This window comes from Equus caballus, unplaced genomic scaffold (genome assembly GCF_041296265.1).
Source record: "Equus caballus isolate H_3958 breed thoroughbred unplaced genomic scaffold, TB-T2T haplotype2-0000805, whole genome shotgun sequence".
In the NCBI taxonomy this organism is placed as follows: domain Eukaryota; kingdom Metazoa; phylum Chordata; class Mammalia; order Perissodactyla; family Equidae; genus Equus; species Equus caballus.
Window position 1 is genome coordinate 1 of NW_027222004.1, and position 27,113 is coordinate 27,113.

At 69.9% G+C, this 27,113-nt stretch overlaps 7 non-coding genes across 7 annotated transcripts; all 7 read left to right on the forward strand.

The window, feature by feature from the left end:
- Nucleotides 1-1,089: 1,089 nt before the first annotated feature.
- Nucleotides 1,090-1,209, forward strand: LOC138922421 (5S ribosomal RNA). The gene has a single exon (XR_011435508.1). It is a non-coding gene; the product is annotated as a 5S ribosomal RNA (ribosomal RNA).
- Nucleotides 1,210-5,266: 4,057 nt separating this feature from the next.
- Nucleotides 5,267-5,385, forward strand: LOC138922423 (5S ribosomal RNA). The gene has a single exon (XR_011435510.1). It is a non-coding gene; the product is annotated as a 5S ribosomal RNA (ribosomal RNA).
- Nucleotides 5,386-9,465: 4,080 nt separating this feature from the next.
- Nucleotides 9,466-9,584, forward strand: LOC138922419 (5S ribosomal RNA). The gene has a single exon (XR_011435506.1). It is a non-coding gene; the product is annotated as a 5S ribosomal RNA (ribosomal RNA).
- Nucleotides 9,585-13,627: 4,043 nt separating this feature from the next.
- On the forward strand, nucleotides 13,628-13,746 carry LOC138922422 (5S ribosomal RNA). The gene has a single exon (XR_011435509.1). It is a non-coding gene; the product is annotated as a 5S ribosomal RNA (ribosomal RNA).
- A 4,043-nt stretch (nucleotides 13,747-17,789) lies between these two features.
- LOC138922424 (5S ribosomal RNA) lies at nucleotides 17,790-17,908 on the forward strand. The gene has a single exon (XR_011435511.1). It is a non-coding gene; the product is annotated as a 5S ribosomal RNA (ribosomal RNA).
- A 4,080-nt stretch (nucleotides 17,909-21,988) lies between these two features.
- LOC138922425 (5S ribosomal RNA) lies at nucleotides 21,989-22,107 on the forward strand. The gene has a single exon (XR_011435512.1). It is a non-coding gene; the product is annotated as a 5S ribosomal RNA (ribosomal RNA).
- A 4,064-nt stretch (nucleotides 22,108-26,171) lies between these two features.
- On the forward strand, nucleotides 26,172-26,290 carry LOC138922420 (5S ribosomal RNA). The gene has a single exon (XR_011435507.1). It is a non-coding gene; the product is annotated as a 5S ribosomal RNA (ribosomal RNA).
- Nucleotides 26,291-27,113: the final 823 nt, after the last annotated feature.

Sequence of the window (27,113 nt, forward strand, 5' to 3'; positions counted from 1 at the left end):
ACGCACACGCACACGCAAGCGCAGACAGAGCGCGCCAGCGAGCTCCGGTGCCTGTCTGTGGTTCCTGGGCGATGGCGGGGCAGCGATGCGGGAGCCCGGGACTCCTGAGAGCCTGTCTGCGCGGCCTAGGGCCCCAGGGGTGATCGCCAGCCCCGGGGCCCCTGCCTCCTGGCCCGGGCCCAGCTCCAGCACCACCGCCCTCCTGGGGGGGAAGCGAGCTCTTGGGCAGAGCCTCTCTGGGTCAGGGTGGGTGTCTGTCTAGGTCCGTGTCTTGGATCCTCTCCGTGTCGCCGTTTCTCTGTTTCTCCGTGTCTCTGTCTCTGTCTCTGTCTCTGGGTCTCTGGGCTGGCGCCAGCAGGAGCTGTCCAGGGTCCCCGCGAGGGGCGGGTTGGGGGCGGGGTGCCGGTCTCCTGGGCGGCGCTGGCGGGAGGAAGGGTGGCCGCCCCGCCTCCCCGCGCCCTCAGGGGCAGCGCGGCGGGCTTCCGCTGACGCCCTCTGGTCGCGCCGGTGGCTCCGCCTGGGTTTGGGCAAGTCGGGGCCCGGCCGGCGCCGCAGAGGTCAGGGCTCCCGCTGGGAGGCCCCTCGGCCGGAGGGGACTCAGAGGAGCACGGGCCCGGCGGCCCGACGCCCCGACGCCTCGGGCCAAGTGCCCCGCGCCCCCCACCTCCCAGCAGCCGCATCTCCTGCGACCCATCGCCGGATCCGAGCGGCCAGGGCGGCCTGGAGTGTTCCCGGGCCGCGAGGGGAGAGCGCCCAGCCAGGCGCCCCGCCCCCATCCCCGCCCCCACCACCCCTCGTTTCCCACCGCCGCCCGCCCCGCCCCGCCTCCTCGCACCCCGGGCTGCTCCAGGCCTCCGCGCCCTGGGAGGGCAGCAGGGCGGGGCAGCGCAGGGTTTGGCTGGCCCGCTGGCCGCGCCCGAGGCGGCCGCGGCGGGAGGCAGCAGCGGGAGGAAGGCGGCAGGCCGAGCGCGGGCGCAGGGGGCGCCGGCGGCGGCGGTGTGCGCGTCACAGAGGCCTGGGCGCGCGCGCGAGCCGCGGGGCCGGGCGACGCGGCGCGGCTTCTTAGGGGCGCCGGCGGCAGGCGCCAGCGTCTACGGCCATACCACCCTGAACGCGCCCGATCTCGTCTGATCTCGGAAGCTAAGCAGGGTCGGGCCCTGGTTAGTACTTGGATGGGAGACCGCCTGGGAATACCGGGTGCTGTAGGCTTTTGCCTCCCTCGCCTTTTGCCGCCTCCGGCCTCCGTCCTCCGCGGACGCCCCCCACCCCTCCAGCCAGCCCTCCCCCACCCCCCCCCGCCACCCTCCGCACCGCGGGCCCGCCGGCGCCGCCCATGGGCAGGGCCCAACCCCTCCCCGCCACAGCCCAACCCTTCCAGCTCGCGGCCCCACCCGAACCCAGGGCCAATCGGGGCCAGCCCGGCGGGACCGGGACCGGGACCGGGACCGGGACCCCGACGCCGCACACGCCGCCCGCCGGCTCCCTCTGGCCTCGGCCTCTTCCCACCCGCTCGGCTCCCGCTCCGGTGACACCCCAGCCCTTCCCTCGGCGCCCCGCCCCCGCCGCCCCAGCCGCCGGGTAGAGTCGTCCTGTCAGGTGGAACGGATTCCACGGCGGTGCCGGGAGGCCCAAACGGGTCCCAAAGCGACCAGCCCCGCCCACCGAGGAAAGACACCTGGTCAGGCTTTTCCAGACACCGCCCGCTTCTCCAAGGACAGGGCGGACTGGGTTAGAGAGGCGCGTCTCGGGCACCTCACCCAAGACGGGATGGCTTCTGCCTTTGCTGGCGTCTGTGCCGCTGCAGGTCATCTTCTAAAACCTGGTACCCGCTCGCTTGTCCTTGAGAGGCTCATTCACAATCAACACTCCTTTCCCGACCTAAGTTTGTCCCTGTCAGTTTGTCTCGCTTTTCCTTCCAGAAGCCCCCTTCCCGGGGTGGGGGGGTAGGGGGGTGGGTGGGTCTGAGTTTCAAGCTCCACCTGACTGGGATCCCATTCTGCTTTCGCCTTCGGGCGGTCCTGCCTCGCTTGGAAACGCTGCTACGTTGCTCCTGGTGGATGAGCTTGCGTTCGTTTTGAGTTTGAGAACGCTGGATGCAAAGATGAGGAGTCTTGATGGCTGAGGCTTTTGGTGTCCCCTCACTCGGGGGCCTCCCTCTCTTCCCGCCTCCCCCCGCCTCCCCACCCACCCCCTCACACCCGACCCCTACCACCCCAGGGCCCCGGCCGGGCCCCGCCCCTCCAGGCCGCATCTGTCAGAGGGAGTTGAAAAGCCTCCTGACAGGACACGTCCTCCCTCAGCAGCCAGCCCTTCCTGGCTCCCTGGCTTCAGCTTTCCGTTCGCGTGGCTCGGGCAGCCTTTCGCATCTTCTTTGCACCTGCCTGTGTTTGCAACAGAGGACCGTGGCCAAGGGATCCAGGAAACCGGGAGGAGAGTTGGCTTAAGGGGAGGCGAATGGGAAGGACAGGGAGGCAGAGAGGGAGCCTTGCCTCAGAGAACGGACTTTGAACCCCCGAAGGGAAAAGTCCTCCAGATAAACCACGTCTTCCCCACCGAATCCAAGAGCCATACTCGCTCGCTGTGGAAAAATGGGGACATCCCGGTCAAAGCAGGACGAGAGAGGACCCAAAGCTCCCTCCTCTCCCCGTTCAGCCATCGTCGTCCTGGGAGGGAGTCTCTCCGCGGTTCGCTTCTCCTGCCGGCCCCGTTTCCCCTCCTGCCAACCCAGCGCCTCTATCGCCTGCTCCTCGCTTCCTCGGGCTGCGGGCTGCGGGCTGCGGGCTGCGGGCTGCGGGCTGCGGGCCGCGGGCTGCGGGATGGGGGGGCAGGGGCGGTGCGCGTCGCTCCCTGCCAGCTCGTGCCCGGGGTGGTTCTGACGGGTCCCCGGATCTGATCTCCGAGGAGCACCTTCTGCGGGGAGAAGCGGGACTGCGTCCCTGTCAGTTTCCCGGAGCGCGGGACCGGAGCCTTGCCCCGAAACGCAGGCTCGGGAGACCGAAGTCCTGAGCTGAAACCCAAGGGCCGCCGTCTCCCGCGAGTGACGTGCCCTCCCTGAGCTGCGCTTTCCTCATCTGGTGCGAGGGGGTCCTGGAGTTCGTGCCTCCTTGCGGGGGCGAGTGCTGGTGAGAACGCAAGCGGGAAACACGGAGCGGACCGCTCAGCACGGAGCGCGGCCTCGGTGGGGGCCCGGGCCTCGGCCGCCGTCCTTCCCCACGAGCCTACTTCTTGCCGCCGAGGCTCATCCAGCACCCAGGGATCGATCGCCTGGCTGCTTCCGGCCAGACACTCTCCTAGGTGCTGGCCACCCAGCAGCCGAGAACGCGGGTGCCAATCTCGGCCTCCGGGGCGTTCGCCTCCTCGCCTCTGGGGCCGCAAGACCAGCGGTGTGCCTACGCATGCCGGCGAGAGGTGGCAGAACCTGACGAGGACACGTGCCGTGGAAAATGGAGAGCTTGGCGCCCCGGAGGGCCTCGTCGGACGTCTGTGGATGGCCGTCGCTCTCTTTGCCGAAGCCCGCCCCCTGCCCGTCTTCTCTCCGTCCCAGGGTCCCCTTTCCAGTGGGACGCAAGAAGGCCCACAGGGCCCAAACGCTGGAGATGGGCAGCGCACACAGCGCGCCCTGGGTCCCGGGGGCTGCGGCGGGAAAGCCTTGCGGCACAGAACCCTGAAGCCCAGAGGTCTCGAGACAGGGAGAGCCGGGACGTCGGCAGGCACCGACGGGCCTTCGGACGCGACTCTTCCTCCCCGTCGTCACACCGTGCTGCTCCTCCCTCCGTCCTGGGCGCGAGCGCGCTCTTGGGAAAACGGAGGCGCCTTCGTCGGTGACCTAGCGGGCGGGAGATCCCGGGCAACGTCCCCAGCGGCACTTGAGCAGAACGGGGACGCTGCGGTCGGTCGTCGGGGAGGGGCTTCTACATGTCTGGTAGATGGAGCTGCTTTCTCGTGCCAAGTTCTCTGGGCCCTGACTTTTCTGCCTGCTCCTTCTATCACCTCAGTAAGGTCGGGGGTGCCCGGCAGAAAGAGGAAAAGAGCCAGAGTGAAGAAGCGGAGAGAAAGGAACACGCAAACCCGGACGCGCACACACACAGGCACACAGACACACAGGCGCGCGCGCGCGCGCACACACACACACACACACACACGCCTACACACCCACTCGCACAACACGCACACGCACACGCACACGCACACGCAAGCGCAGACAGAGCGCGCCAGCGAGCTCCGGTGCCTGTCTGTGGTTCCTGGGCGATGGCGGGGCAGCGATGCCGGGAGCCCGGGACTCCTGAGAGCCTGTCTGCGCGGCCTAGGGCCCCAGGGGTGATCGCCAGCCCCGGGGCCCCTGCCTCCTGGCCCGGGCCCAGCTCCAGCACCACCGCCCTCCTGGGGGGGAAGCGAGCTCTTGGGCAGAGCCTCTCTGGGTCAGGGTGGGTGTCTGTCTAGGTCCGTGTCTTGGATCCTCTCCGTGTCGCCGTTTCTCTGTTTCTCCGTGTCTCTGTCTCTGTCTCTGTCTCTGGGTCTCTGGGCTGGCGCCAGCAGGAGCTGTCCAGGGTCCCCGCGAGGGGCGGGTTGGGGGCGGGGTGCCGGTCTCCTGGGCGGCGCTGGCGGGGGGAAGGGTGGCCGCCCCGCCTCCCCGCGCCCTCAGGGGCAGCGCGGCGGGCTTCCGCTGACGCCCTCTGGTCGCGCCGGTGGCTCCGCCTGGGTTTGGGCAAGTCGGGGCCCGGCCGGCGCCGCAGAGGTCAGGGCTCCCGCTGGGAGGCCCCTCGGGCCGGAGGGGACTCAGAGGAGCACGGGCCCGGCGGCCCGACGCCCCGACGCCTCGGGCCAAGTGCCCCGCGCCCCCCACCTCCCAGCAGCCGCATCTCCTGCGACCCATCGCCGGATCCGAGCGGCCAGGGCGGCCTGGAGTGTTCCCGGGCCGCGAGGGGAGAGCGCCCAGCCAGGCGCCCCGCCCCCATCCCCGCCCCCACCACCCCTCGTTTCCCACCGCCGCCCGCCCCGCCCCGCCTCCTCGCACCCCGGGCTGCTCCAGGCCTCCGCGCCCTGGGAGGGCAGCAGGGCGGGGCAGCGCAGGGTTTGGCTGGCCCGCTGGCCGCGCCCGAGGCGGCCGCGGCGGGAGGCAGCAGCGGGAGGAAGGCGGCAGGCCGAGCGCGGGCGCAGGGGGCGCCGGCGGCGGCGGGTGCGCGTCACAGAGGCCTGGGCGCGCGCGCGAGCCGCGGGCCGGGCGACGCGGCGCGGCTTCTTAGGGGCGCCGGCGGCAGGCGCCAGCGTCTACGGCCATACCACCCTGAACGCGCCCGATCTCGTCTGATCTCGGAAGCTAAGCAGGGTCGGGCCTGGTTAGTACTTGGATGGGAGACCGCCTGGGAATACCGGGTGCTGTAGGCTTTTGCCTCCCTCGCCTTTTGCCGCCTCCGGCCTCCGTCCTCCGCGGACGCCCCCCACCCCTCCAGCCAGCCCTCCCCCACCCCCCCCGCCACCCTCCGCACCGCGGGCCCGCCGGCGCCGCCCATGGGCAGGGCCCAACCCCTCCCCGCCACAGCCCAACCCTTCCAGCTCGCGGCCCCACCCGAACCCAGGGCCAATCGGGGCCAGCCCGGCGGGACCGGGACCGGGACCGGGACCGGGACCCCGACGCCGCACACGCCGCCCGCCGGCTCCCTCTGGCCTCGGCCTCTTCCCACCCGCTCGGCTCCCGCTCCGGTGACACCCCAGCCCTTCCCTCGGCGCCCCGCCCCCGCCGCCCCAGCCGCCGGGTAGAGTCGTCCTGTCAGGTGGAACGGATTCCACGGCGGTGCCGGGAGGCCCAAACGGGTCCCAAAGCGACCAGCCCCGCCCACCGAGGAAAGACACCTGGTCAGGCTTTTCCAGACACCGCCCGCTTCTCCAAGGACAGGGCGGACTGGGTTAGAGAGGCGCGTCTCGGGCACCTCACCCAAGACGGGATGGCTTCTGCCTTTGCTGGCGTCTGTGCCGCTGCAGGTCATCTTCTAAAACCTGGTACCCGCTCGCTTGTCCTTGAGAGGCTCATTCACAATCAACACTCCTTTCCCGACCTAAGTTTGTCCCTGTCAGTTTGTCTCGCTTTTCCTTCCAGAAGCCCCCTTCCCGGGGTGGCGGGGAGGGGGGGAGGTGGTGGGGGGGTAGGGGGGTGGGTGGGTCTGAGTTTCAAGCTCCACCTGACTAGGATCCCATTCTGCTTTCGCCTTCGGGCGGTCCTGCCTCGCTTGGAAACGCTGCTACGTTGCTCCTGGTGGATGAGCTTGCGTTCGTTTTGAGTTTGAGAACGCTGGATGCAAAGATGAGGAGTCTTGATGGCTGAGGCTTTTGGTGTCCCCTCACTCGGGGGCCTCCCTCTCTTCCCGCCTCCCCCCGCCTCCCCACCCACCCCCTCACACCCGACCCCTACCACCCCAGGGCCCCGGCCGGGCCCCGCCCCTCCAGGCCGCATCTGTCAGAGGGAGTTGAAAAGCCTCCTGACAGGACACGTCCTCCCTCAGCAGCCAGCCCTTCCTGGCTCCCTGGCTTCAGCTTTCCGTTCGCGTGGCTCGGGCAGCCTTTCGCATCTTCTTTGCACCTGCCTGTGTTTGCAACAGAGGACCGTGGCCAAGGGATCCAGGAAACCGGGAGGAGAGCTGGCTTCCGGGGAGGCGAATGGGAAGGACAGGGAGGCAGAGAGGGAGCCTTGCCTCAGAGAACGGACTTTGAACCCCCGAAGGGAAAAGTCCTCCAGATAAACCACGTCTTCCCCACCGAATCCAAGAGCCATACTCGCTCGCTGTGGAAAAATGGGGACATCCCGGTCAAAGCAGGACGAGAGAGGACCCAAAGCTCCCTCCTCTCCCCGTTCAGCCATCGTCGTCCTGGGAGGGAGTCTCTTCGCGGTTCGCTTCTCCTGCCGGCCCCGTGTCCCCTCCTGCCAACCCAGCGCCTCTATCGCCTGCTCCTCGCTTCCTCGGGCTGCGGGCTGCGGGCTGCGGGCTGCGGGCTGCGGGCTGCGGGCCGCGGGCTGCGGGATGGGGGGGCAGGGGCGGTGCGCGTCGCTCCCTGCCAGCTCGTGCCCGGGGTGGTTCTGACGGGTCCCCGGATCTGATCTCCGAGGAGCACCTTCTGCGGGGAGAAGCGGGACTGCGTCCCTGTCAGTTTCCCGGAGCGCGGGACCGGAGCCTTGCCCCGAAACGCAGGCTCGGGAGACCGAAGTCCTGAGCTGAAACCCAAGGGCCGCCGTCTCCCGCGAGTGACGTGCCCTCCCTGAGCTGCGCTTTCCTCATCTGGTGCGAGGGGGTCCTGGAGTTCGTGCCTCCTTGCGGGGGCGAGTGCTGGTGAGAACGCAAGCGGGAAACACGGAGCGGACCGCTCAGCACGGAGCGCGGCCTCGGTGGGGGCCCGGGCCTCGGCCGCCGTCCTTCCCCACGAGCCTACTTCTTGCCGCCGAGGCTCATCCAGCACCCAGGGATCGATCGCCTGGCTGCTTCCGGCCAGACACTCTCCTAGGTGCTGGCCACCCAGCAGCCGAGAACGCGGGTGCCAATCTCGGCCTCCGGGGCGTTCGCCTCCTCGCCTCTGGGGCCGCAAGACCAGCGGTGTGCCTACGCATGCCGGCGAGAGGTGGCAGAACCTGACGAGGACACGTGCCGTGGAAAATGGAGAGCTTGGCGCCCCGGAGGGCCTCGTCGGACGTCTGTGGATGGCCGTCGCTCTCTTTGCCGAAGCCCGCCCCCTGCCCGTCTTCTCTCCGTCCCAGGGTCCCCTTTCCAGTGGGACGCAAGAAGGCCCACAGGGCCCAAACGCTGGAGACGGGCAGCGCACACAGCGCGCCCTGGGTCCCGGGGGCTGCGGCGGGAAAGCCTTGCGGCACAGAACCCTGAAGCCCAGAGGTCTCGAGACAGGGAGAGCCGGGACGTCGGCAGGCACCGACGGGCCTTCGGACGCGACTCTTCCTCCCCGTCGTCACACCGTGCTGCTCCTCCCTCCGTCCTGGGCGCGAGCGCGCTCTTGGGAAAACGGAGGCGCCTTCGTCGGTGACCTAGCGGGCGGGAGATCCCGGGCAACGTCCCCAGCGGCACTTGAGCAGAACGGGGACGCTGCGGTCGGTCGTCGGGGAGGGGCTTCTACATGTCTGGTAGATGGAGCTGCTTTCTCGTGCCAAGTTCTCTGGGCCCTGACTTTTCTGCCTGCTCCTTCTATCACCTCAGTAAGGTCGGGGGTGCCCGGCAGAAAGAGGAAAAGAGCCAGAGTGAAGAAGCGGAGAGAAAGGAACACGCAAACCCGGACGCGCACACACACAGGCACACAGACACACAGGCGCGCGCGCGCGCGCACACACACACACACACACACACACGCCTACACACCCACTCGCACAACACGCACACGCACACGCACACGCACACGCAAGCGCAGACAGAGCGCGCCAGCGAGCTCCGGTGCCTGTCTGTGGTTCCTGGGCGATGGCGGGGCAGCGATGCCGGGAGCCCGGGACTCCTGAGAGCCTGTCTGCGCGGCCTAGGGCCCCAGGGGTGATCGCCAGCCCCGGGGCCCCTGCCTCCTGGCCCGGGCCCAGCTCCAGCACCACCGCCCTCCTGGGGGGGAAGCGAGCTCTTGGGCAGAGCCTCTCTGGGTCAGGGTGGGTGTCTGTCTAGGTCCGTGTCTTGGATCCTCTCCGTGTCGCCGTTTCTCTGTTTCTCCGTGTCTCTGTCTCTGTCTCTGTCTCTGGGTCTCTGGGCTGGCGCCAGCAGGAGCTGTCCAGGGTCCCCGCGAGGGGCGGGTTGGGGGCGGGGTGCCGGTCTCCTGGGCGGCGCTGGCGGGGGGAAGGGTGGCCGCCCCGCCTCCCCGCGCCCTCAGGGGCAGCGCGGCGGGCTTCCGCTGACGCCCTCTGGTCGCGCCGGTGGCTCCGCCTGGGTTTGGGCAAGTCGGGGCCCGGCCGGCGCCGCAGAGGTCAGGGCTCCCGCTGGGAGGCCCCTCGGGCCGGAGGGGACTCAGAGGAGCACGGGCCCGGCGGCCCGACGCCCCGACGCCTCGGGCCAAGTGCCCCGCGCCCCCCACCTCCCAGCAGCCGCATCTCCTGCGACCCATCGCCGGATCCGAGCGGCCAGGGCGGCCTGGAGTGTTCCCGGGCCGCGAGGGGAGAGCGCCCAGCCAGGCGCCCCGCCCCCATCCCCGCCCCCACCACCCCTCGTTTCCCACCGCCGCCCGCCCCGCCCCGCCTCCTCGCACCCCGGGCTGCTCCAGGCCTCCGCGCCCTGGGAGGGCAGCAGGGCGGGGCAGCGCAGGGTTTGGCTGGCCCGCTGGCCGCGCCCGAGGCGGCCGCGGCGGGAGGCAGCAGCGGGAGGAAGGCGGCAGGCCGAGCGCGGGCGCAGGGGGCGCCGGCGGCGGCGGGTGCGCGTCACAGAGGCCTGGGCGCGCGCGCGAGCCGCGGGCCGGGCGACGCGGCGCGGCTTCTTAGGGGCGCCGGCGGCAGGCGCCAGCGTCTACGGCCATACCACCCTGAACGCGCCCGATCCCGTCTGATCTCGGAAGCTAAGCAGGGTCGGGCCTGGTTAGTACTTGGATGGGAGACCGCCTGGGAATACCGGGTGCTGTAGGCTTTTGCCTCCCTCGCCTTTTGCCGCCTCCGGCCTCCGTCCTCCGCGGACGCCCCCCACCCCTCCAGCCAGCCCTCCCCCACCCCCCCCGCCACCCTCCGCACCGCGGGCCCGCCGGCGCCGCCCATGGGCAGGGCCCAACCCCTCCCCGCCACAGCCCAACCCTTCCAGCTCGCGGCCCCACCCGAACCCAGGGCCAATCGGGGCCAGCCCGGCGGGACCGGGACCGGGACCGGGACCGGGACCCCGACGCCGCACACGCCGCCCGCCGGCTCCCTCTGGCCTCGGCCTCTTCCCACCCGCTCGGCTCCCGCTCCGGTGACACCCCAGCCCTTCCCTCGGCGCCCCGCCCCCGCCGCCCCAGCCGCCGGGTAGAGTCGTCCTGTCAGGTGGAACGGATTCCACGGCGGTGCCGGGAGGCCCAAACGGGTCCCAAAGCGACCAGCCCCGCCCACCGAGGAAAGACACCTGGTCAGGCTTTTCCAGACACCGCCCGCTTCTCCAAGGACAGGGCGGACTGGGTTAGAGAGGCGCGTCTCGGGCACCTCACCCAAGACGGGATGGCTTCTGCCTTTGCTGGCGTCTGTGCCGCTGCAGGTCATCTTCTAAAACCTGGTACCCGCTCGCTTGTCCTTGAGAGGCTCATTCACAATCAACACTCCTTTCCCGACCTAAGTTTGTCCCTGTCAGTTTGTCTCGCTTTTCCTTCCAGAAGCCCCCTTCCCGGGGTGGGGGGGAGGGGGGGAGGTGGTGGGGGGGTAGGGGGGTGGGTGGGTCTGAGTTTCAAGCTCCACCTGACTGGGATCCCATTCTGCTTTCGCCTTCGGGCGGTCCTGCCTCGCTTGGAAACGCTGCTACGTTGCTCCTGGTGGATGAGCTTGCGTTCGTTTTGAGTTTGAGAACGCTGGATGCAAAGATGAGGAGTCTTGATGGCTGAGGCTTTTGGTGTCCCCTCACTCGGGGGCCTCCCTCTCTTCCCGCCTCCCCCCGCCTCCCCACCCACCCCCTCACACCCGACCCCTACCACCCCAGGGCCCCGGCCGGGCCCCGCCCCTCCAGGCCGCATCTGTCAGAGGGAGTTGAAAAGCCTCCTGACAGGACACGTCCTCCCTCAGCAGCCAGCCCTTCCTGGCTCCCTGGCTTCAGCTTTCCGTTCGCGTGGCTCGGGCAGCCTTTCGCATCTTCTTTGCACCTGCCTGTGTTTGCAACAGAGGACCGTGGCCAAGGGATCCAGGAAACCGGGAGGAGAGCTGGCTTCCGGGGAGGCGAATGGGAAGGACAGGGAGGCAGAGAGGGAGCCTTGCCTCAGAGAACGGACTTTGAACCCCCGAAGGGAAAAGTCCTCCAGATAAACCACGTCTTCCCCACCGAATCCAAGAGCCATACTCGCTCGCTGTGGAAAAATGGGGACATCCCGGTCAAAGCAGGACGAGAGAGGACCCAAAGCTCCCTCCTCTCCCCGTTCAGCCATCGTCGTCCTGGGAGGGAGTCTCTCCGCGGTTCGCTTCTCCTGCCGGCCCCGTTTCCCCTCCTGCCAACCCAGCGCCTCTATCGCCTGCTCCTCGCTTCCTCGGGCTGCGGGCTGCGGGCTGCGGGATGGGGGGGGAGGGGCGGTGCGCGTCGCTCCCTGCCAGCTCGTGCCCGGGGTGGTTCTGACGGGTCCCCGGATCTGATCTCCGAGGAGCACCTTCTGCGGGGAGAAGCGGGACTGCGTCCCTGTCAGTTTCCCGGAGCGCGGGACCGGAGCCTTGCCCCGAAACGCAGGCTCGGGAGACCGAAGTCCTGAGCTGAAACCCAAGGGCCGCCGTCTCCCGCGAGTGACGTGCCCTCCCTGAGCTGCGCTTTCCTCATCTGGTGCGAGGGGGTCCTGGAGTTCGTGCCTCCTTGCGGGGGCGAGTGCTGGTGAGAACGCAAGCGGGAAACACGGAGCGGACCGCTCAGCACGGAGCGCGGCCTCGGTGGGGGCCCGGGCCTCGGCCGCCGTCCTTCCCCACGAGCCTACTTCTTGCCGCCGAGGCTCATCCAGCACCCAGGGATCGATCGCCTGGCTGCTTCCGGCCAGACACTCTCCTAGGTGCTGGCCACCCAGCAGCCGAGAACGCGGGTGCCAATCTCGGCCTCCGGGGCGTTCGCCTCCTCGCCTCTGGGGCCGCAAGACCAGCGGTGTGCCTACGCATGCCGGCGAGAGGTGGCAGAACCTGACGAGGACACGTGCCGTGGAAAATGGAGAGCTTGGCGCCCCGGAGGGCCTCGTCGGACGTCTGTGGATGGCCGTCGCTCTCTTTGCCGAAGCCCGCCCCCTGCCCGTCTTCTCTCCGTCCCAGGGTCCCCTTTCCAGTGGGACGCAAGAAGGCCCACAGGGCCCAAACGCTGGAGACGGGCAGCGCACACAGCGCGCCCTGGGTCCCGGGGGCTGCGGCGGGAAAGCCTTGCGGCACAGAACCCTGAAGCCCAGAGGTCTCGAGACAGGGAGAGCCGGGACGTCGGCAGGCACCGACGGGCCTTCGGACGCGACTCTTCCTCCCCGTCGTCACACCGTGCTGCTCCTCCCTCCGTCCTGGGCGCGAGCGCGCTCTTGGGAAAACGGAGGCGCCTTCGTCGGTGACCTAGCGGGCGGGAGATCCCGGGCAACGTCCCCAGCGGCACTTGAGCAGAACGGGGACGCTGCGGTCGGTCGTCGGGGAGGGGCTTCTACATGTCTGGTAGATGGAGCTGCTTTCTCGTGCCAAGTTCTCTGGGCCCTGACTTTTCTGCCTGCTCCTTCTATCACCTCAGTAAGGTCGGGGGTGCCCGGCAGAAAGAGGAAAAGAGCCAGAGTGAAGAAGCGGAGAGAAAGGAACACGCAAACCCGGACGCGCACACACACAGGCACACAGACACACAGGCGCGCGCGCGCGCGCACACACACACACACACACACACGCCTACACACCCACTCGCACAACACGCACACGCACACGCACACGCACACGCAAGCGCAGACAGAGCGCGCCAGCGAGCTCCGGTGCCTGTCTGTGGTTCCTGGGCGATGGCGGGGCAGCGATGCCGGGAGCCCGGGACTCCTGAGAGCCTGTCTGCGCGGCCTAGGGCCCCAGGGGTGATCGCCAGCCCCGGGGCCCCTGCCTCCTGGCCCGGGCCCAGCTCCAGCACCACCGCCCTCCTGGGGGGGAAGCGAGCTCTTGGGCAGAGCCTCTCTGGGTCAGGGTGGGTGTCTGTCTAGGTCCGTGTCTTGGATCCTCTCCGTGTCGCCGTTTCTCTGTTTCTCCGTGTCTCTGTCTCTGTCTCTGTCTCTGGGTCTCTGGGCTGGCGCCAGCAGGAGCTGTCCAGGGTCCCCGCGAGGGGCGGGTTGGGGGCGGGGTGCCGGTCTCCTGGGCGGCGCTGGCGGGAGGAAGGGTGGCCGCCCCGCCTCCCCGCGCCCTCAGGGGCAGCGCGGCGGGCTTCCGCTGACGCCCTCTGGTCGCGCCGGTGGCTCCGCCTGGGTTTGGGCAAGTCGGGGCCCGGCCGGCGCCGCAGAGGTCAGGGCTCCCGCTGGGAGGCCCCTCGGGCCGGAGGGGACTCAGAGGAGCACGGGCCCGGCGGCCCGACGCCCCGACGCCTCGGGCCAAGTGCCCCGCGCCCCCCACCTCCCAGCAGCCGCATCTCCTGCGACCCATCGCCGGATCCGAGCGGCCAGGGCGGCCTGGAGTGTTCCCGGGCCGCGAGGGGAGAGCGCCCAGCCAGGCGCCCCGCCCCCATCCCCGCCCCCACCACCCCTCGTTTCCCACCGCCGCCCGCCCCGCCCCGCCTCCTCGCACCCCGGGCTGCTCCAGGCCTCCGCGCCCTGGGAGGGCAGCAGGGCGGGGCAGCGCAGGGTTTGGCTGGCCCGCTGGCCGCGCCCGAGGCGGCCGCGGCGGGAGGCAGCAGCGGGAGGAAGGCGGCAGGCCGAGCGCGGGCGCAGGGGGCGCCGGCGGCGGCGGGTGCGCGTCACAGAGGCCTGGGCGCGCGCGCGAGCCGCGGGCCGGGCGACGCGGCGCGGCTTCTTAGGGGCGCCGGCGGCAGGCGCCAGCGTCTACGGCCATACCACCCTGAACGCGCCCGATCCCGTCTGATCTCGGAAGCTAAGCAGGGTCGGGCCTGGTTAGTACTTGGATGGGAGACCGCCTGGGAATACCGGGTGCTGTAGGCTTTTGCCTCCCTCGCCTTTTGCCGCCTCCGGCCTCCGTCCTCCGCGGACGCCCCCCACCCCTCCAGCCAGCCCTCCCCCACCCCCCCCGCCACCCTCCGCACCGCGGGCCCGCCGGCGCCGCCCATGGGCAGGGCCCAACCCCTCCCCGCCACAGCCCAACCCTTCCAGCTCGCGGCCCCACCCGAACCCAGGGCCAATCGGGGCCAGCCCGGCGGGACCGGGACCGGGACCGGGACCGGGACCCCGACGCCGCACACGCCGCCCGCCGGCTCCCTCTGGCCTCGGCCTCTTCCCACCCGCTCGGCTCCCGCTCCGGTGACACCCCAGCCCTTCCCTCGGCGCCCCGCCCCCGCCGCCCCAGCCGCCGGGTAGAGTCGTCCTGTCAGGTGGAACGGATTCCACGGCGGTGCCGGGAGGCCCAAACGGGTCCCAAAGCGACCAGCCCCGCCCACCGAGGAAAGACACCTGGTCAGGCTTTTCCAGACACCGCCCGCTTCTCCAAGGACAGGGCGGACTGGGTTAGAGAGGCGCGTCTCGGGCACCTCACCCAAGACGGGATGGCTTCTGCCTTTGCTGGCGTCTGTGCCGCTGCAGGTCATCTTCTAAAACCTGGTACCCGCTCGCTTGTCCTTGAGAGGCTCATTCACAATCAACACTCCTTTCCCGACCTAAGTTTGTCCCTGTCAGTTTGTCTCGCTTTTCCTTCCAGAAGCCCCCTTCCCGGGGTGGGGGGGAGGGGGGGAGGTGGTGGGGGGGTAGGGGGGTGGGTGGGTCTGAGTTTCAAGCTCCACCTGACTGGGATCCCATTCTGCTTTCGCCTTCGGGCGGTCCTGCCTCGCTTGGAAACGCTGCTACGTTGCTCCTGGTGGATGAGCTTGCGTTCGTTTTGAGTTTGAGAACGCTGGATGCAAAGATGAGGAGTCTTGATGGCTGAGGCTTTTGGTGTCCCCTCACTCGGGGGCCTCCCTCTCTTCCCGCCTCCCCCCGCCTCCCCACCCACCCCCTCACACCCGACCCCTACCACCCCAGGGCCCCGGCCGGGCCCCGCCCCTCCAGGCCGCATCTGTCAGAGGGAGTTGAAAAGCCTCCTGACAGGACACGTCCTCCCTCAGCAGCCAGCCCTTCCTGGCTCCCTGGCTTCAGCTTTCCGTTCGCGTGGCTCGGGCAGCCTTTCGCATCTTCTTTGCACCTGCCTGTGTTTGCAACAGAGGACCGTGGCCAAGGGATCCAGGAAACCGGGAGGAGAGCTGGCTTCCGGGGAGGCGAATGGGAAGGACAGGGAGGCAGAGAGGGAGCCTTGCCTCAGAGAACGGACTTTGAACCCCCGAAGGGAAAAGTCCTCCAGATAAACCACGTCTTCCCCACCGAATCCAAGAGCCATACTCGCTCGCTGTGGAAAAATGGGGACATCCCGGTCAAAGCAGGACGAGAGAGGACCCAAAGCTCCCTCCTCTCCCCGTTCAGCCATCGTCGTCCTGGGAGGGAGTCTCTCCGCGGTTCGCTTCTCCTGCCGGCCCCGTTTCCCCTCCTGCCAACCCAGCGCCTCTATCGCCTGCTCCTCGCTTCCTCGGGCTGCGGGCTGCGGGCTGCGGGATGGGGGGGGAGGGGCGGTGCGCGTCGCTCCCTGCCAGCTCGTGCCCGGGGTGGTTCTGACGGGTCCCCGGATCTGATCTCCGAGGAGCACCTTCTGCGGGGAGAAGCGGGACTGCGTCCCTGTCAGTTTCCCGGAGCGCGGGACCGGAGCCTTGCCCCGAAACGCAGGCTCGGGAGACCGAAGTCCTGAGCTGAAACCCAAGGGCCGCCGTCTCCCGCGAGTGACGTGCCCTCCCTGAGCTGCGCTTTCCTCATCTGGTGCGAGGGGGTCCTGGAGTTCGTGCCTCCTTGCGGGGGCGAGTGCTGGTGAGAACGCAAGCGGGAAACACGGAGCGGACCGCTCAGCACGGAGCGCGGCCTCGGTGGGGGCCCGGGCCTCGGCCGCCGTCCTTCCCCACGAGCCTACTTCTTGCCGCCGAGGCTCATCCAGCACCCAGGGATCGATCGCCTGGCTGCTTCCGGCCAGACACTCTCCTAGGTGCTGGCCACCCAGCAGCCGAGAACGCGGGTGCCAATCTCGGCCTCCGGGGCGTTCGCCTCCTCGCCTCTGGGGCCGCAAGACCAGCGGTGTGCCTACGCATGCCGGCGAGAGGTGGCAGAACCTGACGAGGACACGTGCCGTGGAAAATGGAGAGCTTGGCGCCCCGGAGGGCCTCGTCGGACGTCTGTGGATGGCCGTCGCTCTCTTTGCCGAAGCCCGCCCCCTGCCCGTCTTCTCTCCGTCCCAGGGTCCCCTTTCCAGTGGGACGCAAGAAGGCCCACAGGGCCCAAACGCTGGAGACGGGCAGCGCACACAGCGCGCCCTGGGTCCCGGGGGCTGCGGCGGGAAAGCCTTGCGGCACAGAACCCTGAAGCCCAGAGGTCTCGAGACAGGGAGAGCCGGGACGTCGGCAGGCACCGACGGGCCTTCGGACGCGACTCTTCCTCCCCGTCGTCACACCGTGCTGCTCCTCCCTCCGTCCTGGGCGCGAGCGCGCTCTTGGGAAAACGGAGGCGCCTTCGTCGGTGACCTAGCGGGCGGGAGATCCCGGGCAACGTCCCCAGCGGCACTTGAGCAGAACGGGGACGCTGCGGTCGGTCGTCGGGGAGGGGCTTCTACATGTCTGGTAGATGGAGCTGCTTTCTCGTGCCAAGTTCTCTGGGCCCTGACTTTTCTGCCTGCTCCTTCTATCACCTCAGTAAGGTCGGGGGTGCCCGGCAGAAAGAGGAAAAGAGCCAGAGTGAAGAAGCGGAGAGAAAGGAACACGCAAACCCGGACGCGCACACACACAGGCACACAGACACACAGGCGCGCGCGCGCGCGCACACACACACACACACACACACGCCTACACACCCACTCGCACAACACGCACACGCACACGCACACGCACACGCAAGCGCAGACAGAGCGCGCCAGCGAGCTCCGGTGCCTGTCTGTGGTTCCTGGGCGATGGCGGGGCAGCGATGCCGGGAGCCCGGGACTCCTGAGAGCCTGTCTGCGCGGCCTAGGGCCCCAGGGGTGATCGCCAGCCCCGGGGCCCCTGCCTCCTGGCCCGGGCCCAGCTCCAGCACCACCGCCCTCCTGGGGGGGAAGCGAGCTCTTGGGCAGAGCCTCTCTGGGTCAGGGTGGGTGTCTGTCTAGGTCCGTGTCTTGGATCCTCTCCGTGTCGCCGTTTCTCTGTTTCTCCGTGTCTCTGTCTCTGTCTCTGTCTCTGGGTCTCTGGGCTGGCGCCAGCAGGAGCTGTCCAGGGTCCCCGCGAGGGGCGGGTTGGGGGCGGGGTGCCGGTCTCCTGGGCGGCGCTGGCGGGGGGAAGGGTGGCCGCCCCGCCTCCCCGCGCCCTCAGGGGCAGCGCGGCGGGCTTCCGCTGACGCCCTCTGGTCGCGCCGGTGGCTCCGCCTGGGTTTGGGCAAGTCGGGGCCCGGCCGGCGCCGCAGAGGTCAGGGCTCCCGCTGGGAGGCCCCTCGGGCCGGAGGGGACTCAGAGGAGCACGGGCCCGGCGGCCCGACGCCCCGACGCCTCGGGCCAAGTGCCCCGCGCCCCCCACCTCCCAGCAGCCGCATCTCCTGCGACCCATCGCCGGATCCGAGCGGCCAGGGCGGCCTGGAGTGTTCCCGGGCCGCGAGGGGAGAGCGCCCAGCCAGGCGCCCCGCCCCCATCCCCGCCCCCACCACCCCTCGTTTCCCACCGCCGCCCGCCCCGCCCCGCCTCCTCGCACCCCGGGCTGCTCCAGGCCTCCGCGCCCTGGGAGGGCAGCAGGGCGGGGCAGCGCAGGGTTTGGCTGGCCCGCTGGCCGCGCCCGAGGCGGCCGCGGCGGGAGGCAGCAGCGGGAGGAAGGCGGCAGGCCGAGCGCGGGCGCAGGGGGCGCCGGCGGCGGCGGGTGCGCGTCACAGAGGCCTGGGCGCGCGCGCGAGCCGCGGGCCGGGCGACGCGGCGCGGCTTCTTAGGGGCGCCGGCGGCAGGCGCCAGCGTCTACGGCCATACCACCCTGAACGCGCCCGATCTCGTCTGATCTCGGAAGCTAAGCAGGGTCGGGCCTGGTTAGTACTTGGATGGGAGACCGCCTGGGAATACCGGGTGCTGTAGGCTTTTGCCTCCCTCGCCTTTTGCCGCCTCCGGCCTCCGTCCTCCGCGGACGCCCCCCACCCCTCCAGCCAGCCCTCCCCCACCCCCCCCGCCACCCTCCGCACCGCGGGCCCGCCGGCGCCGCCCATGGGCAGGGCCCAACCCCTCCCCGCCACAGCCCAACCCTTCCAGCTCGCGGCCCCACCCGAACCCAGGGCCAATCGGGGCCAGCCCGGCGGGACCGGGACCGGGACCGGGACCGGGACCCCGACGCCGCACACGCCGCCCGCCGGCTCCCTCTGGCCTCGGCCTCTTCCCACCCGCTCGGCTCCCGCTCCGGTGACACCCCAGCCCTTCCCTCGGCGCCCCGCCCCCGCCGCCCCAGCCGCCGGGTAGAGTCGTCCTGTCAGGTGGAACGGATTCCACGGCGGTGCCGGGAGGCCCAAACGGGTCCCAAAGCGACCAGCCCCGCCCACCGAGGAAAGACACCTGGTCAGGCTTTTCCAGACACCGCCCGCTTCTCCAAGGACAGGGCGGACTGGGTTAGAGAGGCGCGTCTCGGGCACCTCACCCAAGACGGGATGGCTTCTGCCTTTGCTGGCGTCTGTGCCGCTGCAGGTCATCTTCTAAAACCTGGTACCCGCTCGCTTGTCCTTGAGAGGCTCATTCACAATCAACACTCCTTTCCCGACCTAAGTTTGTCCCTGTCAGTTTGTCTCGCTTTTCCTTCCAGAAGCCCCCTTCCCGGGGTGGCGGGGAGGGGGGGAGGTGGTGGGGGGGTAGGGGGGTGGGTGGGTCTGAGTTTCAAGCTCCACCTGACTAGGATCCCATTCTGCTTTCGCCTTCGGGCGGTCCTGCCTCGCTTGGAAACGCTGCTACGTTGCTCCTGGTGGATGAGCTTGCGTTCGTTTTGAGTTTGAGAACGCTGGATGCAAAGATGAGGAGTCTTGATGGCTGAGGCTTTTGGTGTCCCCTCACTCGGGGGCCTCCCTCTCTTCCCGCCTCCCCCCGCCTCCCCACCCACCCCCTCACACCCGACCCCTACCACCCCAGGGCCCCGGCCGGGCCCCGCCCCTCCAGGCCGCATCTGTCAGAGGGAGTTGAAAAGCCTCCTGACAGGACACGTCCTCCCTCAGCAGCCAGCCCTTCCTGGCTCCCTGGCTTCAGCTTTCCGTTCGCGTGGCTCGGGCAGCCTTTCGCATCTTCTTTGCACCTGCCTGTGTTTGCAACAGAGGACCGTGGCCAAGGGATCCAGGAAACCGGGAGGAGAGCTGGCTTCCGGGGAGGCGAATGGGAAGGACAGGGAGGCAGAGAGGGAGCCTTGCCTCAGAGAACGGACTTTGAACCCCCGAAGGGAAAAGTCCTCCAGATAAACCACGTCTTCCCCACCGAATCCAAGAGCCATACTCGCTCGCTGTGGAAAAATGGGGACATCCCGGTCAAAGCAGGACGAGAGAGGACCCAAAGCTCCCTCCTCTCCCCGTTCAGCCATCGTCGTCCTGGGAGGGAGTCTCTTCGCGGTTCGCTTCTCCTGCCGGCCCCGTGTCCCCTCCTGCCAACCCAGCGCCTCTATCGCCTGCTCCTCGCTTCCTCGGGCTGCGGGCTGCGGGCTGCGGGCTGCGGGCTGCGGGCTGCGGGCCGCGGGCTGCGGGATGGGGGGGCAGGGGCGGTGCGCGTCGCTCCCTGCCAGCTCGTGCCCGGGGTGGTTCTGACGGGTCCCCGGATCTGATCTCCGAGGAGCACCTTCTGCGGGGAGAAGCGGGACTGCGTCCCTGTCAGTTTCCCGGAGCGCGGGACCGGAGCCTTGCCCCGAAACGCAGGCTCGGGAGACCGAAGTCCTGAGCTGAAACCCAAGGGCCGCCGTCTCCCGCGAGTGACGTGCCCTCCCTGAGCTGCGCTTTCCTCATCTGGTGCGAGGGGGTCCTGGAGTTCGTGCCTCCTTGCGGGGGCGAGTGCTGGTGAGAACGCAAGCGGGAAACACGGAGCGGACCGCTCAGCACGGAGCGCGGCCTCGGTGGGGGCCCGGGCCTCGGCCGCCGTCCTTCCCCACGAGCCTACTTCTTGCCGCCGAGGCTCATCCAGCACCCAGGGATCGATCGCCTGGCTGCTTCCGGCCAGACACTCTCCTAGGTGCTGGCCACCCAGCAGCCGAGAACGCGGGTGCCAATCTCGGCCTCCGGGGCGTTCGCCTCCTCGCCTCTGGGGCCGCAAGACCAGCGGTGTGCCTACGCATGCCGGCGAGAGGTGGCAGAACCTGACGAGGACACGTGCCGTGGAAAATGGAGAGCTTGGCGCCCCGGAGGGCCTCGTCGGACGTCTGTGGATGGCCGTCGCTCTCTTTGCCGAAGCCCGCCCCCTGCCCGTCTTCTCTCCGTCCCAGGGTCCCCTTTCCAGTGGGACGCAAGAAGGCCCACAGGGCCCAAACGCTGGAGACGGGCAGCGCACACAGCGCGCCCTGGGTCCCGGGGGCTGCGGCGGGAAAGCCTTGCGGCACAGAACCCTGAAGCCCAGAGGTCTCGAGACAGGGAGAGCCGGGACGTCGGCAGGCACCGACGGGCCTTCGGACGCGACTCTTCCTCCCCGTCGTCACACCGTGCTGCTCCTCCCTCCGTCCTGGGCGCGAGCGCGCTCTTGGGAAAACGGAGGCGCCTTCGTCGGTGACCTAGCGGGCGGGAGATCCCGGGCAACGTCCCCAGCGGCACTTGAGCAGAACGGGGACGCTGCGGTCGGTCGTCGGGGAGGGGCTTCTACATGTCTGGTAGATGGAGCTGCTTTCTCGTGCCAAGTTCTCTGGGCCCTGACTTTTCTGCCTGCTCCTTCTATCACCTCAGTAAGGTCGGGGGTGCCCGGCAGAAAGAGGAAAAGAGCCAGAGTGAAGAAGCGGAGAGAAAGGAACACGCAAACCCGGACGCGCACACACACAGGCACACAGACACACAGGCGCGCGCGCGCGCGCACACACACACACACACACACACACGCCTACACACCCACTCGCACAACACGCACACGCACACGCACACGCACACGCAAGCGCAGACAGAGCGCGCCAGCGAGCTCCGGTGCCTGTCTGTGGTTCCTGGGCGATGGCGGGGCAGCGATGCCGGGAGCCCGGGACTCCTGAGAGCCTGTCTGCGCGGCCTAGGGCCCCAGGGGTGATCGCCAGCCCCGGGGCCCCTGCCTCCTGGCCCGGGCCCAGCTCCAGCACCACCGCCCTCCTGGGGGGGAAGCGAGCTCTTGGGCAGAGCCTCTCTGGGTCAGGGTGGGTGTCTGTCTAGGTCCGTGTCTTGGATCCTCTCCGTGTCGCCGTTTCTCTGTTTCTCCGTGTCTCTGTCTCTGTCTCTGTCTCTGGGTCTCTGGGCTGGCGCCAGCAGGAGCTGTCCAGGGTCCCCGCGAGGGGCGGGTTGGGGGCGGGGTGCCGGTCTCCTGGGCGGCGCTGGCGGGGGGAAGGGTGGCCGCCCCGCCTCCCCGCGCCCTCAGGGGCAGCGCGGCGGGCTTCCGCTGACGCCCTCTGGTCGCGCCGGTGGCTCCGCCTGGGTTTGGGCAAGTCGGGGCCCGGCCGGCGCCGCAGAGGTCAGGGCTCCCGCTGGGAGGCCCCTCGGGCCGGAGGGGACTCAGAGGAGCACGGGCCCGGCGGCCCGACGCCCCGACGCCTCGGGCCAAGTGCCCCGCGCCCCCCACCTCCCAGCAGCCGCATCTCCTGCGACCCATCGCCGGATCCGAGCGGCCAGGGCGGCCTGGAGTGTTCCCGGGCCGCGAGGGGAGAGCGCCCAGCCAGGCGCCCCGCCCCCATCCCCGCCCCCACCACCCCTCGTTTCCCACCGCCGCCCGCCCCGCCCCGCCTCCTCGCACCCCGGGCTGCTCCAGGCCTCCGCGCCCTGGGAGGGCAGCAGGGCGGGGCAGCGCAGGGTTTGGCTGGCCCGCTGGCCGCGCCCGAGGCGGCCGCGGCGGGAGGCAGCAGCGGGAGGAAGGCGGCAGGCCGAGCGCGGGCGCAGGGGGCGCCGGCGGCGGCGGGTGCGCGTCACAGAGGCCTGGGCGCGCGCGCGAGCCGCGGGCCGGGCGACGCGGCGCGGCTTCTTAGGGGCGCCGGCGGCAGGCGCCAGCGTCTACGGCCATACCACCCTGAACGCGCCCGATCTCGTCTGATCTCGGAAGCTAAGCAGGGTCGGGCCTGGTTAGTACTTGGATGGGAGACCGCCTGGGAATACCGGGTGCTGTAGGCTTTTGCCTCCCTCGCCTTTTGCCGCCTCCGGCCTCCGTCCTCCGCGGACGCCCCCCACCCCTCCAGCCAGCCCTCCCCCACCCCCCCCGCCACCCTCCGCACCGCGGGCCCGCCGGCGCCGCCCATGGGCAGGGCCCAACCCCTCCCCGCCACAGCCCAACCCTTCCAGCTCGCGGCCCCACCCGAACCCAGGGCCAATCGGGGCCAGCCCGGCGGGACCGGGACCGGGACCGGGACCGGGACCCCGACGCCGCACACGCCGCCCGCCGGCTCCCTCTGGCCTCGGCCTCTTCCCACCCGCTCGGCTCCCGCTCCGGTGACACCCCAGCCCTTCCCTCGGCGCCCCGCCCCCGCCGCCCCAGCCGCCGGGTAGAGTCGTCCTGTCAGGTGGAACGGATTCCACGGCGGTGCCGGGAGGCCCAAACGGGTCCCAAAGCGACCAGCCCCGCCCACCGAGGAAAGACACCTGGTCAGGCTTTTCCAGACACCGCCCGCTTCTCCAAGGACAGGGCGGACTGGGTTAGAGAGGCGCGTCTCGGGCACCTCACCCAAGACGGGATGGCTTCTGCCTTTGCTGGCGTCTGTGCCGCTGCAGGTCATCTTCTAAAACCTGGTACCCGCTCGCTTGTCCTTGAGAGGCTCATTCACAATCAACACTCCTTTCCCGACCTAAGTTTGTCCCTGTCAGTTTGTCTCGCTTTCCTTCCAGAAGCCCCCTTCCCGGGGTGGCGGGGAGGGGGGGAGGTGGTGGGGGGGTAGGGGGGTTGGTGGGTCTGAGTTTCAAGCTCCACCTGACTAGGATCCCATTCTGCTTTCGCCTTCGGGCGGTCCTGCCTCGCTTGGAACGCTGCTACGTTGCTCCTGGTGGATGAGCTTGCGTTCGTTTTGAGTTTGAGAACGCTGGATGCAAAGATGAGGAGTCTTGATGGCTGAGGCTTTTGGTGTCCCCTCACTCGGGGGCCTCCCTCTCTTCCCGCCTCCCCCGCCTCCCCACCACCCCCTCACACCCGACCCCTACCACCCCAGGGCCCCGGCCGGGCCCCGCCCCTCCAGGCCGCATCTGTCAGAGGGAGTTGAAAAGCCTCCTGACAGGACACGTCCTCCCTCAGCAGCCAGCCCTTCCTGGCTCCCTGGCTTCAGCTTTCCGTTCGCGTGGCTCGGGCAGCCTTTCGCATCTTCTTTGCACCTGCCTGTGTTTGCAACAGAGGACCGTGGCCAAGGATCCAGGAAACCGGGAGGAGAGCTGGCTTCCGGGAGGCGAATGGGAAGGACAGGGAGGCAGAGAGGGAGCCTTGCCTCAGAGAACGGACTTTGAACCCCGAAGGGAAAGTCCTCCAGATAACCACGTCTTCCCCACCGAATCCAAGAGCCATACCTCGCTCGCTGTGGAAAAATGGGGACATCCCGGTCAAAGCAGGACGAGAGAGGACCCAAAGCTCCCTCCTCTCCCCGTTCAGCCATCGTCGTCCTGGGAGGGAGTCTCTTCGCGGTTCGCTTCTCCTGCCGGCCCCGTGTCCCCTCCTGCCAACCCAGCGCCTCTATCGCCTGCTCCTCGCTTCCTCGGGCTGCGGGCTGCGGGCTGCGGGCTGCGGGCTGCGGGCTGCGGGCCGCGGGCTGCGGATGGGGGGGCAGGGGCGGTGCGCGTCGCTCCTGCCAGCTCGTGCCCGGGGTGGTTCTGACGGGTCCCCGGATCTGATCTCCGAGGAGCACCTTCTGCGGGAGAAGCGGGACTGCGTCCCTGTCAGTTTCCCGGAGCGCGGGACCGGAGCCTTGCCCCGAAACGCAGGCTCGGGAGACCGAAGTCCTGAGCTGAAACCCAAGGGCCGCCGTCTCCCGCGAGTGACGTGCCCTCCCTGAGCTGCGCTTTCCTCATCTGGTGCGAGGGGGTCCTGGAGTTCGTGCCTCCTTGCGGGGGCGAGTGCTGGTGAGAACGCAAGCGGGAAACACGGAGCGGACCGCTCAGCACGGAGCGCGCCTCGGTGGGGGCCCGGGCCTCGGCCGCCGTCCTTCCCCACGAGCCTACTTCTTGCCGCCGAGGCTCATCCAGCACCCAGGGATCGATCGCCTGGCTGCTTCCGGCCAGACACTCTCCTAGGTGCTGGCCACCCAGCAGCCGAGGAACGCGGGTGCCAATCTCGGCCTCCGGGCGTTCGCACTCCTCGCCTCTGGGGCCGCAAGACCAGCGGTGTGCCTACGCATGCCGGCGAGAGGTGGCAGAACCTGACGAGGACACGTGCCGTGGAAAATGGAGAGCTTGGCGCCCCGGAGGGCCTCGTCGGACGTCTGTGGATGGCCGTCGCTCTCTTTGCCGAAGCCCGCCCCCTGCCCGTCTTCTCTCCGTCCAGGGTCCCCTTTCCAGTGGGACGCAAGAAGGCCCACAGGGCCCAAACGCTGGAGACGGGCAGCGCACACAGCGCGCCCTGGGTCCAGGGGCTGCGGCGGGAAAGCCTTGCGGCACAGAACCCTGAAGCCCAGAGGTCTCGAGACAGGGAGAGCCGGGACGTCGGCAGGCACCGACGGGCCTTCGGACGCGACTCTTCCTCCCCGTCGTCACACCGTGCTGCTCCTCCCTCCGTCCTGGGCGCGAGCGCGCTCTTGGGAAAACGGAGGCGCCTTCGTCGGTGACCTAGCGGGCGGGAGATCCCGGGCAACGTCCCCAGCGGCACTTGAGCAGAACGGGACGCTGCGGTCGGTCGTCGGGGAGGGGCTTCTACATGTCTGGTAGATGGAGCTGCTTTCTCGTGCAAGTTCTCTGGGCCCTGACTTTTCTGCCTGCTCCTTCTATCACCTCAGTAAGGTCGGGGGTGCCCGGCAGAAAGAGGAAAAGAGCAGAGTGAAGAACGCGGAGAGAAAGGAACACGCAAACCCGGACGCGCACACACACAGGCACACAGACACACAGGCGCGCAGCTGCGCGCCACACACACACACACACACACACACGCCTACACACCCACTCGCACAACACGCACACGCACACGCACACGCACACGCAAGCGCAGACAGAGCGCGCCAGCGAGCTCCGGTGCCTGTCTGTGGTTCCTGGGCGATGGCGGGGCAGCGATGCCGGGAGCCCGGGACTCCTGAGAGGCCTCGTCTGCGCGGCCTAGGGCCCCAGGGGTGATCGCCAGCCCCGGGGCCCCTGCCTCCTGGCCCGGGCCCAGCTCCAGCACCACCGCCCTCCTGGGGGGGAAGCGAGCTCTTGGGCAGAGCCTCTCTGGGTCAGGGTGGGTGTCTGTCTAGGTCCGTGTCTTGGATCCTCTCCGTGTCGCCGTTTCTCTGTTTCTCCGTGTCTCTGTCTCTGTCTCTGTCTCTGGGTCTCTGGGCTGGCGCCAGCAGGAGCTGTCCAGGGTCCCCGCGAGGGGCGGGTTGGGGGCGGGGTGCGGTCTCCTGGGCGGCGCTGGCGGGGGGAAGGGTGGCCGCCCCGCCTCCCGCGCCCTCAGGGGCAGCGCGGCGGGCTTCCGCTGACGCCCTCTGGTCGCGCCGGTGGCTCCGCCTGGGTTTGGGCAAGTCGGGGCCCGGCCGGCGCCGCAGAGGTCAGGGCTCCCGCTGGGAGGCCCCTCGGGCCGGAGGGGGACTCAGAGGAGCACGGGCCCGGCGGCCCGACGCCCCGACAGCTCGGGCCAAGTGCCCCGCGCCCCCCACCTCCCAGCAGCCGCATCTCCTGCGACCCATCGCCGGATCCGAGCGGCCAGGGCGGCCTGGAGTGTTCCCGGCCGCGAGGGGAGAGCGCCCAGCCAGGCCCCCGCCCCCATCCCCGCCCCCACCACCCCTCGTTTCCCACCGCCGCCCGCCCCGCCCCGCCTCCTCGCACCCGGGCTGCTCCAGGCCTCCGCGCCCTGGGAGGGCAGCAGGGCGGGGCAGCGCAGGTTTGGCTGGCCCGCTGGCCGCGCCCGAGGCGGCCGCGGCGGGAGGCAGCAGCGGGAGGAAGGCGGCAGGCCGAGCGCGGGCGCAGGGGGCGCCGGCGGCGGCGGGGTGCGCGTCACAGAGGCCTGGGCGCGCGCGCGAGCCGCGGGCCGGGCGACGCGGCGCGGCTTCTTAGGGGCGCCGGCGGCAGGCGCCAGCGTCTACGGCCATACCACCCTGAACGCGCCCGATCTCGTCTGATCTCGGAAGCTAAGCAGGGTCGGGCCTGGTTAGTACTTGGATGGGAGACCGCCTGGGAATACCGGGTGCTGTAGGCTTTTGCCTCCCTCGACTTTTGCCGCCTCGGCCTCCGTCCTCCGCGGACGCCCCCCACCCCTCCAGCCAGCCCTCCCCCACCCCCCCCCGCCACCCTCCGCACCGCGGGCCCGCCGGCGCCGCCCATGGGCAGGGCCCAACCCCTCCCCGCCACAGCCCAACCCTTCCAGCTCGCGGCCCACCCGAACCCAGGGCCAATCGGGCAGCCCGGCGGGACCGGGACCGGGACCGGGACGGGACCCCGACGCCGCACACGCCGCCCGCCGGCTCCCTCTGGCCTCGCCTCTTCCCACCCGCTCGGCTCCCGCTCCGGTGACACCCAGCCCTTCCCTCGGCGCCCCGCCCCCGCCGCCCCAGCCGCCGGGTAGAGTCGTCCTGTCAGGTGGAACGGATTCCACGGCGGTGCCGGGAGGCCCAAACGGGTCCCAAAGCGACCAGCCCCGCCCACCGAGGAAAGACACCTGGTCAGGCTTTTCCAGACACCGCCCGCTTCTCCAAGGACAGGGCGGACTGGGTTAGAGAGGCGCGTCTCGGGCACCTCACCCAAGACGGGATGGCTTCTGCCTTTGCTGGCGTCTGTGCCGCTGCAGGTCATCTTCTAAAACCTGGTACCCCCGCTCGCTTGTCCTTGAGAGGCTCATTCACAATCAACACTCCTTTCCCGACCTAAGTTTGTCCTGTCAGTTTGTCTCGCTTTTCCTTCCAGAAGCCCCCTTCCCGGGGTGGGGGGTAGGGGGGTGGGTGGGTCTGAGTTTCAAGCTCCACCTGACTGGGATCCCATCTGCTTTCGCCTTCTGCGGCGGTCCTGCCTCGCTTGGAAACGCT